Genomic DNA, 14414 nt, shown 5'->3' on the forward strand with positions numbered 1-14414 from the left:
TAACAACTGCCTTCTTTAGTTTTATTTCTTTTGGTAATTCAATATAAGAAGAAGCTTTAAGAGGGTTTGATTTTAGAATGTGTATATCTAAAAAGATGATTTTTTAATATTGAATCCACTTCCTACCACTGTATTATCAACATCCTCCTCTTGTCTTGATAGTTCTTCATAAACCCCACTATTCAAAAAATCTTGAAATGATGTTATAAAATGAAGATCTGTTCTCATATAAGGAGTTTGTTCTTCATCTTGTCTTTTCATATTCATTTTCACTCCCATATAAAACTTTAAAGTTTTTATTTCTTTTAATGTCTTTTTAATAAATTTTTCAACATCGGGTTTCACTATTTCAATTGATTCAGCTATTGATGATGGACTGGGTTCTCCAAATTGAAAAATCCTTATTTTTATATGCCCTTTAAATGCCTCATCAGTGTTTTTAATATAATAGTCTCCCTTTACTTTAAACTCATTTTTCTTGTGTTTTTGTGATTGAAGATGTTGATTATAACTACTCTTCAAAACATCCTTTGAACAGATATCACAATGTTTTCTTTCCAACTCAAGAGGAGATATTTGATGAAATAGATTAAATGTGTGTTTGTTGGTTCGGAGGTGTTTTCTATAATGTTTATATTCGTGATTACAAACATCGCAGTACGTTGTATTCACCATATTTATAGAATAAAACTTTGCTTAAACTAAAATTTTCTTGATGAAAATTTCGTTTAATTTATAGGTGAATCTGTGCTTAAAAACATTTTATCCTCCAACTTTTTCACTTAATAAATACAATGTTTCAAGACACAAAAGACAAGTTTCAATCAATCTCTTCATCTGTTAAAGATACTGAGAAATATGTCAAGGATGTAAAATTGAACAAAGATAAATATAACAACTATTGGATAAAAACTATTATGGTAAATAATATGAGTTCTTCAATTTCCTTCAGTGGAAGGGCTTTTAGTATACCTGGTAGAACATCAATTAAAGTATCTCTAACAAAAGTTTCTCCTCTCCTTCTAGTAATATATTCAAAACTAGAAAAAGCAATGAAACAAGAAAAAGTATCAAAGAACAAAAACCTTATGGATGAAGCTTTAGAAAGAAAAGATAAGACCATCTGTAATATGCAAGGAGAAATTTGTATTTTTTTCAACAACCTTAAAGATGTAAATCTTGATGAAATAAAGGATGTTAATATATCAGGTGAAATGACATTTCGTTCAATAGTAGTTAACGATAATTTTAAAATTACCTTTAATATAAAAAATGTTGTCGTTGAATCTGATAATGAAAAAAAGTATATCGATATCGATGGTAATATACAACTGAAAGTATAGATGAATTTCAGTTTAAGTAAAGTTTTACTTTATAAATATGCTAGACTTTCCTGATTCTCCATATGACAAATTTGAGAATTGTCCTGCGTGTGAAAGACAGGGATTAAACACAGAGTCAAAAGCCTATAAACAATGTATATTCTGTGATTATCTTCTAATTAATGATAATAAAAAATATAAAAAGGAAAATAATTCTTTTAGATTTACACCAAAAATGAATTACTTTACAAGATTGATTAGAGAAATGAATGTAAAGTATGAGGATGATAACACACCTTTCCTTACAAGGGAAGAAACTGAACGTATAAGAGAAATGTTCAAAGGATTGTTGTTGTATATTATTCATGGATGTAATTTTCAGGGAAATATCAACACAAGATATTGTATAAATAAAATAATGGATTATCTTGAAATTAAACCTGAACTTAGGATAAAATATAGAGTTTCTAAAAAAGCCAATAATAAATTAAATAACCTGTTTTTCAAATATATAAATGAATGATTTTTTACCTATTTGGGAAAATAAGATAAAATTTAACAACCATAAAAATCTCCCAAATTCATTAAGATGTCTCATAGTTGGTTCAAGTGGATGTGGAAAAACCTGCTTACTTTTAAAAATGCTCCTCACTCCCAACTTTTTAGATTATGATAATTTAATAATTTTCACAAAGTCGAGTTTTCAACCAGAGTATCAACTACTCTCACAAGGTTTTAATGCTGGTCTTCAAAAAGAAGATATAATAGGTTTATTTAAACGTCAAAAAAACCTAAATGATTATAACATTGAAGATATAATTCAACTATTTTGTGATACACAGAGATGTAAAAAGAAATCAAATCTTATAACTTGTATTCTTAGTGATAATACGGATGATATACCGTCTCCCCAAGATTTGGATAAATCAAAAAAGAACCTCGTTATCTTTGATGATTGTGTTAATGAGAGAAACCAAACGGTAATGGACAGCTACTACACAAGAGGGAGACATTCTTCTTGTAATTGTATTTATCTTAGTCAATCGTACTTTCAACTTCCTCGTCGTTCCATCAGAAACAATGCTAATACTTTTATTTTATTCAAGTTAAATTCAATAGATATCAATAATTTTTGGAGAGATAATTGTTCTACATTATGTAGTAAAAAGAAATTTGAGGATTATATGAAGCACACGACTGAAAAATATAAATATATTGTTGTGAAACAAGATGAGATATTAAGGGATATATTTTTTGTTTTATAAACAACTACATATATAAATGACAACTATTATTATAAATCTTGTGGGTAAATCTGCTTCTGGAAAAAACTTTCATAAATCAAGGTTCTTGTGTAGTACAAATGAGAATATTGTAAATTTACTTAAAAAACACCCCGTGATACGCATTGTATCAACAACAACTAGAGCAATAAGACCTGGAGAAGTAAAAGGTGAAGATTATCACTATATTTCAGTGGAGGAACATATGCGATTGAGGAATGAAGGACAAATATTTGAGGAGGTTTCTCTTGGTACAACAAAATATTCACATTGTAAGAGTGAGTTAAAGAAACTAAAATCTGGTGGTGTTGGGATATTAGAAACTAATCCAGAAGGAGCAGAGACAAATTATTAAATATCTGAGCGGAGTGAAGATTTTATCATTCGGTTTTGATGTTGATGAAGAAACTCAACACAAACGTATGAAAAGCAGAGATGCAAGGATTAGTGAAGAAGAAATTACAACTCGCATTAATGTTAATAAAGAATTTGATGAAATATTTAAAGAAAAGGATTTATTTGAACACATCTACTTGAATGATGAAGAAAAGGAAAATTTCCCTGTTGATCTTTACAATTCATTAAATGATATTTTACAATAAATAAATGGATACAAAAGAAAGAGCAAGAAGATTTAAGGAACATCAAGAGTTGGTTTCAAAAGTTGTAAAACAACAGGAAGACATAAAGAAGAAACGCAGACAGAAACTAACGGGCGAAGAAGCATTTGAAAAAAACAAGAGAAATTTTTTAAACCACTTTTAAAAACTTCCCAAGAAAAAATGAAAGATGTTTCCACAGTTCCCACAGTAGAATATACTCCTAGAAAGCTTCAAATGTTAAAAGATTTCAGTCAAATGACGGAGGAAGAATTAGAGCATTTAGGAGAATTAGAATATGATGATGAAGGTTTATTTCAACAACTGGAAGAGATTAATCAACCCCTGATTATATTGTGAATGCTGTTCAAAACAATGAATATTCAGCGGATTCAAAAACCAAAGCAGGACTCATTCCAACAGAACAACCAGCAATATTTCTTCTTGTTCAAGAAAAGGTATTGATATTTAATGATGAATTAAGGTTCTTAAGTTCTGCTCAACCCCCTGTTAAACTAACTCCGAGATTAATGTTTCTTCTCACAAAAGATGGAAGGCAAGGTTCAACTGTGAGGGATGAATCAAAGTATATTGATAAACCATTGGATATGGAAAATAATGATGATAGAGTATATATTGATTTGCTGAACACTCTAAATTATAAGGTTATTCTTTCTGGTAAAAGTAGGAAGAATGAGAAGGAGAAACACATTATTCAGGCTTTAAGTATCCTTGGTTCAGGTATTAGTTTTCTTCCAAATGACCCATCGCAATTAGTTAATAGACTGTTATTGTTGTTTGGCAGTAAGAAGGCTGGAAATAACAATTGTTTTAATGAAGCATCAGCCATTTTAGACCAGTTGATGAACATGAAAATAATTAAGAAATATCAATATAAAGACATTTTATCTCATATTAAATAAGATGAGAAGCACAATCCTGAGTTTTAATTTCACAACAAGCGACCACACATCTTCATTCCCATACCCACTACAACTTGACACAACAAAAGAATATGAGGCATCTTTATTGTCCATGGAGACTTATAATACCTTATTTAATATAACCGAGAAAAATGACAAGTTTAGTTATAATCCGGGAAGTGGATACAAAACGATAACAGTCTCACCCGGAGCATACGAGATTTCTCAAATATCTTCCGAAATTGCTCGTCTTATGAAAGAACAGGGTGATGAACCGAAAAATATTATTATAAACATTCAAAAACATACTTCAAAATCAACGATTAAAGTTAAAAATAACTACAAGGTTGATTTCACAATTGATAATTCATTTAGAGAGTTATTAGGTTTCTCCTCAAAAAAGATTGAAACTAATGGGACGTTTTACAGTGATAATGTCATTCAAATATCCTCAGGAATAAATTCGGTGTTAATTCACTGTGATTTGATTGATGGTGCTTATAATGATGGATTAAAAACAAATACAATATTTTCATTCAGCGCATACTCAACCCCAATTGGTTATAAATTCAATATGGAGCCTAAAAATTTGGTTTATCTACCTGTGTCAGGAAAAACCATACACAGAGTAAATTTTAGGATAACCGACCAAGATAATCGTGTGATCTCTTTTAATGGAGAAGTTATATCCATCAGAATTCACCTACGTGAAGTTTTTCAATAAATAAATACGATGGTTATTGTGAGGAAGCACGAGTTGGGAAAATATAAAATAATTACAGGGGATGGGATGTTCCTTTCCCCGTACTACAAGGGTGAAGGTATGTATCTTGGTAGAGGATACTATAAACCTAAGAGACAAAGGGGTGTTGGACATCAATTTAGAGGAGATGGGATAATTGATACTCTCAAGGGTATTGGTTCAACTATTCTTAAACATAAAGACCTAATTGGTTCAACTGCTTCTGCTGTGGGAAATGTAGCAGGTGCTGTAAAGAGTATAAAAGATGCTCAGAAAGAATCTCATAAATTACAAGCAATAAAAGAAATTAAGAAAGGTAAAACTCAGTTGTCCCTCCAAGAACGACAGAAAATAATTCAAATACTTGGATCAGGGTTTCAAAAGTTTTAACATCTTTTTTCCTAAATAAATACAAGTATGGAAGCAATTGATAGTATCTATGATTTGGATGATACTATTATTATCTCAAACTCCACTAAAAAAGAAGATTACTTCAAGGTAAATGCAATAACTGGAACAGACTGGAATACAAATGGTACAAAAAGTTTTGAAATAAATAATCAACAAACCTATTTGAATCTCTCCGAAAGTTTCTTGTTGTGTAAATTTAAATTCACTAAGGCTGGGAATAACACAAACGCTACACTTGTAAATGATTTCTTCTGGAAAATGTTTGATAGTGTGCGATTGTATATTGGAACACAAGAAGTTGAAGCGGTTGATTATGTCTCTGCTGTATCTGAAATGATGAAATTTACACTCTATACATTCAGTGATAGAATGGGAAAGGGGTCTGTCGAAGGTTTTATTCCTGATATGTCAACGGGAACAAACACAGACCCTGGATATATTCAAAGGAAAGGAATGTATAATGATGATACAAAAGCAGAAAATAGTTTTACTGTGGCAGTTCCTCTTAAAGGTATATTTGGATTTTGTGATTATGATAAAGTTCTGTATGGTCTTAAAATTAGATTTCAACTACAAAGGAATGATAATGAAAATAGATTGCTTTTTGGTGTTGGTAATGCTTTTGGTGATCAGAATAAATTTGTAATTGAGGAGATGAGTTGGTATATCAGTGAATATACTCCTAATCTTAAAACAGAAGAGATGTTGAATCGAAGACTTAACTCAAAGAGACCACTCAGTGTATCATACCTCAAAAGAAGATGTCAACACGTTAAACTCAATCAAACTACTTACACGTGGAATTTGGGTGTTCTGGAAGGAAAGCCACGATATCTGTGGATGATTTTTAAAAAGCCAGATGGTGATACTGCGACTGATAAGAATAATGCATTGAGTGATAATGCTAAGGTGAAACAACTTCGCGTTTCTCTAGATGGAACATTTTATCCACGAGATAGATTGGAAATTAATTGGGAAAAAAATGATTTTGCTGAAGCATACAAGTCTTACCAAAAGGTGTGTGAAAGTAATGGAAATAAAGAACCTATTTTGGATATGACAGCATTTAAAAGTTTGTATACAATCTATACGTTTGACCTGAGCGCTCAAAAAGAAACTATAAAGTCTAATCGAGTGGATACTTCCCTATACATTGAAAGAGGAGAGAGTGAAGAAGTTGATACATATTGTTTGCTTTTGGAAGAAACAGAATTGCAGATTAATACAGATAATGGTGTGATGATTAGTCTCACATAATTTTTTTGTTAAATAAATGAGTGGCAAAGTACCAACTGGGGTATATGTTAATCAAATCAATCTTCATAAACTATCATCTTGTGTTCAAAATCAAAAGCCTTGTACGATTAACGTTAATACAATTCAGAGAAAAGGAGCAGTAAGAATTGATGTTTTGCTCACAAGAGAACAGGTTAAAATCTTGAATGACACTGGCTCACTTAAAATTAAAATGACAAAACCAATGTTGAAAAAATATTCAATAAGAGAGACGAGTGGAGGATTTCTCCCATTTCTAATTCCTTTATTTGCTGGTTTAAGTGCGGTTGGAGCATTGACGGGTGGTATTTCAACAGCGGTCAAAACTGCCAACGAAAGGAAGGCTCAACTCCAGGCTCAAAAAGAATTGGAAAGACATAACAAAGAGTTGGAGAAACAAATTAGTGGAAGTGGTGTAATTGTAGATTTTGCTGAAAAACTTGAAGGTCTGCCTGATAAAGCAAGATTGTTAGTTGGAGATATGCTTTCTTCTATAGCACAAGCAGGTGTAAAATTAACGAAAAGAGGTAATGGATTATATCTTTCTAATAAATAAATGAGCATTGATGAGTGGTTGAAAGAATTTGGAAAGAATACAACATCAAATTTACAACTTGCCAAATATTGTAAGAAATTAAAAATTCATAATGTGGTTATTTGTATGAGAGATGAATTAACAAATGTGTCGAAACATACAAAGAATATTATTATGAACTTAGAAGATAATGATGGGAACGGTTCTCATTGGGTTTGTATTTTTAATAGTCAAGACAAATATTATTTTGATAGTTTTGGTCTTCCACCACCTGTTGAAGTCATAAAATTCTTACAGAATGGTGTTTATCAAACATTTCAAGTCCAAGAATTAAATTCCAAGTGTTGTGGTCAATTATGTCTATATGTGTTATTTCAACTCAACAAAAATAAAAAATTTTATGATATTATTTTTAATCTAATATAAATGACTTATGTTGGTAAAGATGGTTCTATCTTTGGTGTATCTCAAGAACTGGATATTGATTTATCAAATTATTACACAAAGGCACAGGCTGAACGACATAAATATAATATAAACAAAAATATTAACATGAAAAATGCTTATAAATTAAAAAATTATCCAAGCCCGACTGACGCGAATGACTTGGTGAGATTAAGCGATTTATCACAATATATATACTTAAATAAAACGGCTGTGTATTCTAAAGATACAGAAGTGTTGATATTATCTCCAGGTCATACAGAATTCACAGTTCGAATTAAAATAAATTTTTATAAAGAAGGGCGTATCGTTTGTATGAGAATAGAACAATGGGGGTATGATATGAATGATTTAGGGTATAATTGGTCATTTAAAATTAACCTCGAAGACCTGGAACAATTAAATCAGTCTCGTAAGGAAGAATATTATCCACTTGGTATCGAGAATGAGTTTTGTGGAGCCACGATTAGTAAACAACAAATAAAAGAATTTAATAAGGGTAAATATAATAATGGTTTTGCCCTTGTTTATCTCATGAAAACAGAAAAAACAGGATTATATATAATAAGTAAGGAAATACAAAATGATTTAACTATGGGAAGATGGGGAGGTGTTTCGTGCCATAATATTATTCTAACATATATTTCTAATACATAAATGACAGCAAGAAGGCTTCAAGAAAATTATCATTTCTGTGTTCAAGCATACCTTCAAGAAAAGGGTATTCGGTATTTTAATAAATATGTTCTACAACATAAGAATGAGGTGTTTTCAATAAAAGATTGGCATTATGCTGATGTTGATAAACCAACAACTTTAGATTTAATTAGAATGTTAAATAATGAAAAAATTATAAGGTTAAGAAAAGGTAAGGCTCTTTTAGAAATTCAAAAGAAATTTTATTGGTATCCTGTTGTAAAAAAATTATTTTGGATACAGGAATAACAAGAAATCCTGATGAATATATGTATAATATTCTATGGGGTGTAAACGATTCAAGTATAGTAAGGGATGAGGAAGGAGTTGAAGAAGAGAGGGAAGAGGAGGAAAAGGAGAAGGAGGAAAGAGAGAATAGAGAGAGGGAGGAAAGAGAGAAGAGAGAGAGGGAGAAGAAAGAGAAGGAGGAAAAGGAGAAGAGAGAGAAGGAGGAAAGAGAGAAGAGAGAGAAGGAGGAAAAGGAGAAGAGAGAGAGGGAGGAAAGAGAGAGAATGAATAAATATCAAAATATGGAAACCAGTGAGATTCAAAAAAGAATAGAGGTATTACAGAAAATAACTCAACCCACCGAGGAGGAAAACAAAGACTTGACAAGTCTATTTGCAATACTTTCAACAAGACTATTAGCATCGACAAGATATAGATTTTAATTCAAGTTTTTTCTTAAATAAATGGAGGAGAGAGTGAAGGCATTTCTAAGGATTCTTTATGTTTTAAAAATTAAGATTCAAATGTGCATGTTGGAAACTAAAAAGGTTTTTGCACTCTGCAGAAATTTTTCTCATAAATAAATGAGTTATTGTCTCAAATGTAAAAAGAAAACTAATACTAAAAATATTTCATATATTAAAAGTAAAAATAACAGGGTTATACAAAAAGGTATATGTTTGGTGTGTGGTTCAAAAAAAATCAATTTATCTCCAAACACAAACTCGGAGGAGATATACAAAAGTTTTTATCAGGAAGTAAATTTACAACTACTGGAATACCAGGGGAATTACATCTTCCAGGTTATTCTTTCTGTGGTCCAGGCACAAACTTAGATAAAAGATTAGATGAGGCAGACAATCCTAAATCCTGGAGTAAACCAATCAATAGAGTTGATGAAGTGTGCATGAGACACGATATTGATTATGGGAATACCACAACGTTGGAAGAAAAGCATGAAGCCGATAGAGAAATGTTATATAATTTGTCTCTGATACAAAATCCAACCTTGAGAGAAAAAGTTGATAGGTTCATCGTGAAGAAGATGATTAGTGCTAAATTGAAACTTGGACTTGGAAATTCAAAAAACTTATAGGCTCTAATGATGCCATTAAGACTGAAGAGCAATTAGCTGATGAATTACATAAACCAATATTCACAAAGTTTCAGAGAAGGAAAGTTTATTCCAAGGAAGTTGATTATATCTGGTCTGCTGATTTGATTGAACTCAATAATGATAAGGGGTACAAGTATGCTTTAACCGTTATTGATTTGAGGAGTAGATATGCGTGGGTTGTCCCTTTAAAAACAAAACAGGTAATACTCTTATGTTAGCTTTTCAACAGATATTTAATAAAAGTAAGAGAAAACCTAAGAAATTGTGGACTGATGAGGGTAGAGAGTTTTATAACAAGACATTTATGAATTTTCTAAAAAATAACAGTATTACATTATACAGTACCTTTAATGAAGGGAAGGCAGTTGTTGTTGAACGTTTTAATCGTACCTTAAAAGAGAGACTATATAAAAAATTCACACAACTCGGTTCACAACAATGGTCATCTTTTATTCAGGATATTGTGGATAAGTATAATGACACGATTCACACATCAACGAATATGAAGCCATCAGAAACATTTACAAAATTAAAATATGAAAAAGAGATTAATGTCAGAAAACCTAAGTTCAAAGTTGGTGATATCGTAAGAATATATAGGTGGAAATCTCATTTTGAAAAGGGTTTTACTGAACGATGGACGAAAGAACTTTTTAAAATTGTTGATGTAATAGATACAGTTCCTTGGACTTATAAAATATATGATTTGGAAGGGGAAGAGATTTTAGGTTCATTTTATTCACAGGAATTACAAAAGACAAAACTAAGCAGATAATACACCTTTGTGGACACTAGAGGGACAAGTATATAATGTGTGTCAAGGGGGACGTTCTTAGATCTGTGAACCCCAAACACAGAATCCTCAACTGAATAGTCAAGGCTTAACTTTTGTTTGTGTGTGTGTGTGTAATGGGAGCAATAGGTTGGCGCTTCACTCCCTCCTACTATACACCGTTGTGGACACTCGAGGGCCAAGTCCGAGGTGTATAACAGTATATAATGTGTGTCAAGGGGGACGTTCTTAGATCTGTGAACCCCAAACACAGAATCCTCAACTGAATAGTCAAGGCTTAACTTTTGTTTGTTGATGTGTATGTGTGTGTGTCCCAACCCTCACATTCAAAATCTCAACACCAACCCTCACATTCAAAATCTCAACCCCAACTCAATCCTCGCCCAACACAATGTCTTTTTCAAAATGAGATTTCCACCTATATATATATATTTTTACGTTTTTTTTTTCTTCTTCCAATTCTGTCTTTTAAGGCTTTCAGGTTTGATGACGTAGAAAGGGCGAGTAAGCCTGCACTTTCTTCCCAGAACTTTCTTAATCTTGCTCCCATCAAGCACCATCCGACAAAGAACTACATCGATAGGTTTAGATCCCAAAGAGTGATAGCAACTCCAAAAGTCTCCAAAATATAAATAAATAAAATAATAATAATAATAAATAAATAAATAAATAAATAAAAGCCCCCAAAAAAGTTTCAAGTGTCCAACATAAACCCAACTTTCCAAGTCTTCAAGGTATAACCACATTCCCGTTGAGTTTCCAAGATATGTATCACATTGTGAGTTATCAATCCAGAACCCACATTTCAAGTATTCAAAGTAAAACCAACTTACAAAGTCTCTTAAGGATAACTCATTTACTGATTTTTCAAAATTTGTGAGTCTCCAAGGTAGGCCCCATATTTAGAACCATCTTGGCAGAACCCTTTTCCTGAGTCTCCAAGGTAGTTATTTAAACCATCAAGGCAGAACTCATTTACTGATTTTTTCAAAATTTGTGAGTCTCCAAGGTAGGCCCCATATTTAGAACCATCTTGGCAGAACCCTTTTCCTGAGTCTCCAAGGTAGTTATTTAAACCATCAAGGCAGAACTCATTTACTGATTTTTCAAAATTTGTGAGTCTCCAAGGTAGGCCCCATATTTAGAACCATCTTGGCAGAACCCTTTTCCTGAGTCTCCAAGGTAGTTATTTAAACCATCAAGGCAGAACTCATTTACTGATTTTTTCAAAATTTGTGAGTCTCCAAGGTAGGCCCCATATTTAGAACCATCTTGGCAGAACCCTTTTCCTGAGTCTCCAAGGTAGTTATTTAAACCATCAAGGCAGAACTCATTTACTGATTTTTTCAAAATTTGTGAGTCTCCAAGGTAAAACTTGTATTCTGGCTCATCAAGGTATAACTTGTTCAGTGGGTATTGTCTTGATAACTCACAATGAGTACTATTGCTGTAAAACTCTTTTTCAGGATTTTGCTGGTCTCCAAGGTATAACTCTTTGGTTGGGTCATCAAGGACGAACTCGTTCTGTGGGTCTTGGTCGCTCATAAGGTCTTCAACCAAGCCAACAATTTCGCCCCAAGTTGTAGCAAAAGCAGTATTTTCATTTCGTATTTCAGACACAATTTCCTGTGAGAGAAAATAATAATGTATTAATTAAGTTATTTAATTATTAAATGAGTATGCTTCAATCAAAGTTTGAAAATAGGAAAATAAAAAATCTTACCTCAATAGATAAGAGGTTTGAATCCAGTTCATCAACTTGAAGGTTTAGTTCCATAGAAGACAGAGAGTTCCAAGGAACACCAAAGTCATCCCACTCAAGGTCTTCAACCAAGCCAACAATTTCCCCCCAAGTTGTAGCAAAAGCAGTATTTTCAGATACAATTTCCTGTGAGAGAAAATAATAATGTATTAATTAAGTTATTTAATTATTAAATGAGTATGCTTCAATCAAAGTTTGAAAATAGGAAAATAAAAAATCTTACCTCAATAGATAAGAGGTTTGAATCCAGTTCATCAACTTGAAGGTTTAGTTCCATAGAAGACAGAGAGTTTGAGACAAGCACACAGAACACCATTGCCAGCAAGAACAAATGTTTAAAATGGAGCCTGGGTTTGAAGCTTTTATAGAGAAAGACTGGTGGGTGTGGTTTCCTTTGGAAATTCCCTGGGCAAGCCTAGGCAAGCCTTCATTGGGAAATTTTTCAAAACCATAACATCCTGTAATTTTCTAGTGATTTCTTTGTGAGTCAGAGATGAACTGGAAATGATGTAAGAGTGGGCGGGGCTTAGCAAAAGTAGGCGGAGCTTAGGAAAAGTGGGCGTGGCTTAGAAAAAATACCTTATGAAAAGTGGGCGGAGCTTAGCAAAAGTGGGCGGGGCTTAGGAAAAGTGGGCGTGGCTTAGAAAAAAATACCTTATGAAAAGTGGGCGGAGCTTAGCAAAAGTGGGCGGGGCTTAGGAAAAGTGGGCGTGGCTTAGAAAAAATACCTTATGAAAAGTGGGCGGAGCTTAGCAAAAGTGGGCGGGGCTTAGGAAAAGTGGGCGTGGCTTAGAAAAAATACCTTATGAAAAGTGGGCGGAGCTTAGCAAAAGTGGGCGGGGCTTAAAGAAAAGTGGGCGGGGCTTAACAAAAAATAACCTGTGGCTCAGGAGGTGGTCAAACAAGAGCATTAAGAGAAGTTTATCATTTCGTAATGGCACAAAAGGGGTATCTTAAAAAATATAAAGATTCAAATGTTTTGTTTGTCAATATTTTAGATGGGGATTATTGTGCAAAGAAAATTAAACTATTGAAGGAATTTGAGAATGAACAAATCTTTATAGGTTCAATGAGTGAGCTGTTCAACCCCCAGGTGTTCAATTCAATGAGGTTCAACCTCCAAGTTAAAAGGGGGGACAAATAAATATACCTTGGGATAAAAAGGGGATTTATTTTTAGGGAAAAAAAATATAAATCGCTGAAAATCCCCCATTCATTTACATGGGGAAAAGTGAGCCAGAATCAGTATTCTTACCCTACTTATATATATGTATATATATATATATATATACATATATATATATATATATAGAGCCTGGTGTTGGCGCAGTGGTTAGGGCAGCGGCTTGGGATCCAAAAGGTCCTGAGTTCAAGCCCCGTTGGGCCACTGAATTAATACACCAGGGGGTTGACTCAGCCTCTCATCCTTCCGAGGTCGGCAAAATGAGTACCAGTATACTGGGCCGGTGTATACCCCGGTTAAAATAGGTGTACCATATCCCTGTGTCGTAAGAGGCGACCAGGGTTGCGTCAGGAAGGGCATCCGGCGTAAAACATGTGCCAAATCACTATGCGGATCATACGTATGATCCGCTGTGGCGACCCCTAACGGGAGCAGCCGAAAGAAGAAGAAGAAGATATATATATATATATATATATATATATATATATATATATATATATATATATATGTATGTATGTATGTATGTATGTATGTATATACAGTAATCCCCCGTTTCTCGTGGGGGTTATGTTCCAAACCTCCCCGCGCAAAGTGAAAATCCGCGATGAATGGACGCCTCCCCAAAAAATCGATTCGTCTGGTCTGGTCGGTTTGGGAGTGATTGGGTTTGAGGTGCCGGAGATCGACTATTCTGGTCTGGTCGGTTTGGCAGTGATTGGGTTTGAGGTGCCGGAAATCAACTAGTCTGGTCTGGTCGGTTTTGAGGTGCTGGGTATGAGCAGTGCTCGTCCAACGGCAGCAAACCTTTTTCCTTCCCGAAGCATATATCGAGCACCTTGACCTTAACCTTCTCCTGGAGCGTCCCAGGACCTTCCTCTGGCGCTTCGGTTCCTTGCCAGAAGCCTTAGAAGGTGGCAGGGCGTTTGGGCGGCATCGTGGGGCTTGGAGAAAAAACGTAGAAAATATTCGAAGTTCACAAGCGAAACTTTGTCTCGTGCGTTGCGTGACTGGTCAAGCACCACGCGTTATAATTTATATTTTATATATTATTACCGCGATGTACCAGGGGAATCCGCAGAAAAAAATTAATTACGTTCCAAG

At 33.5% G+C, this 14414-nt stretch overlaps 1 protein-coding gene and 1 long non-coding RNA gene across 2 annotated transcripts in view; one reads left to right on the forward strand and one right to left on the reverse strand.

Moving 5' to 3' along the window:
• Positions 1-14414, forward strand: part of PPIL2 (peptidylprolyl isomerase like 2) — a 134887-nt gene that overhangs the window by 116538 nt on the left and 3935 nt on the right. The window lies entirely within an intron of this gene.
• On the reverse strand, positions 11528-13393 carry LOC147010822 (uncharacterized). The gene is made up of 3 exons (XR_015052409.1): positions 12354-13393; positions 12092-12256; positions 11528-11994 (listed from the first exon to the last, which is right to left on the reverse strand). It is a non-coding gene; the product is annotated as an uncharacterized LOC147010822 (long non-coding RNA).

Source organism: Eptatretus burgeri, chromosome 16, assembly GCF_056783735.1.
Source record: "Eptatretus burgeri isolate ZD-2024b chromosome 16, Ebu_testis_v1, whole genome shotgun sequence".
Taxonomy (NCBI): domain Eukaryota; kingdom Metazoa; phylum Chordata; class Myxini; order Myxiniformes; family Myxinidae; genus Eptatretus; species Eptatretus burgeri.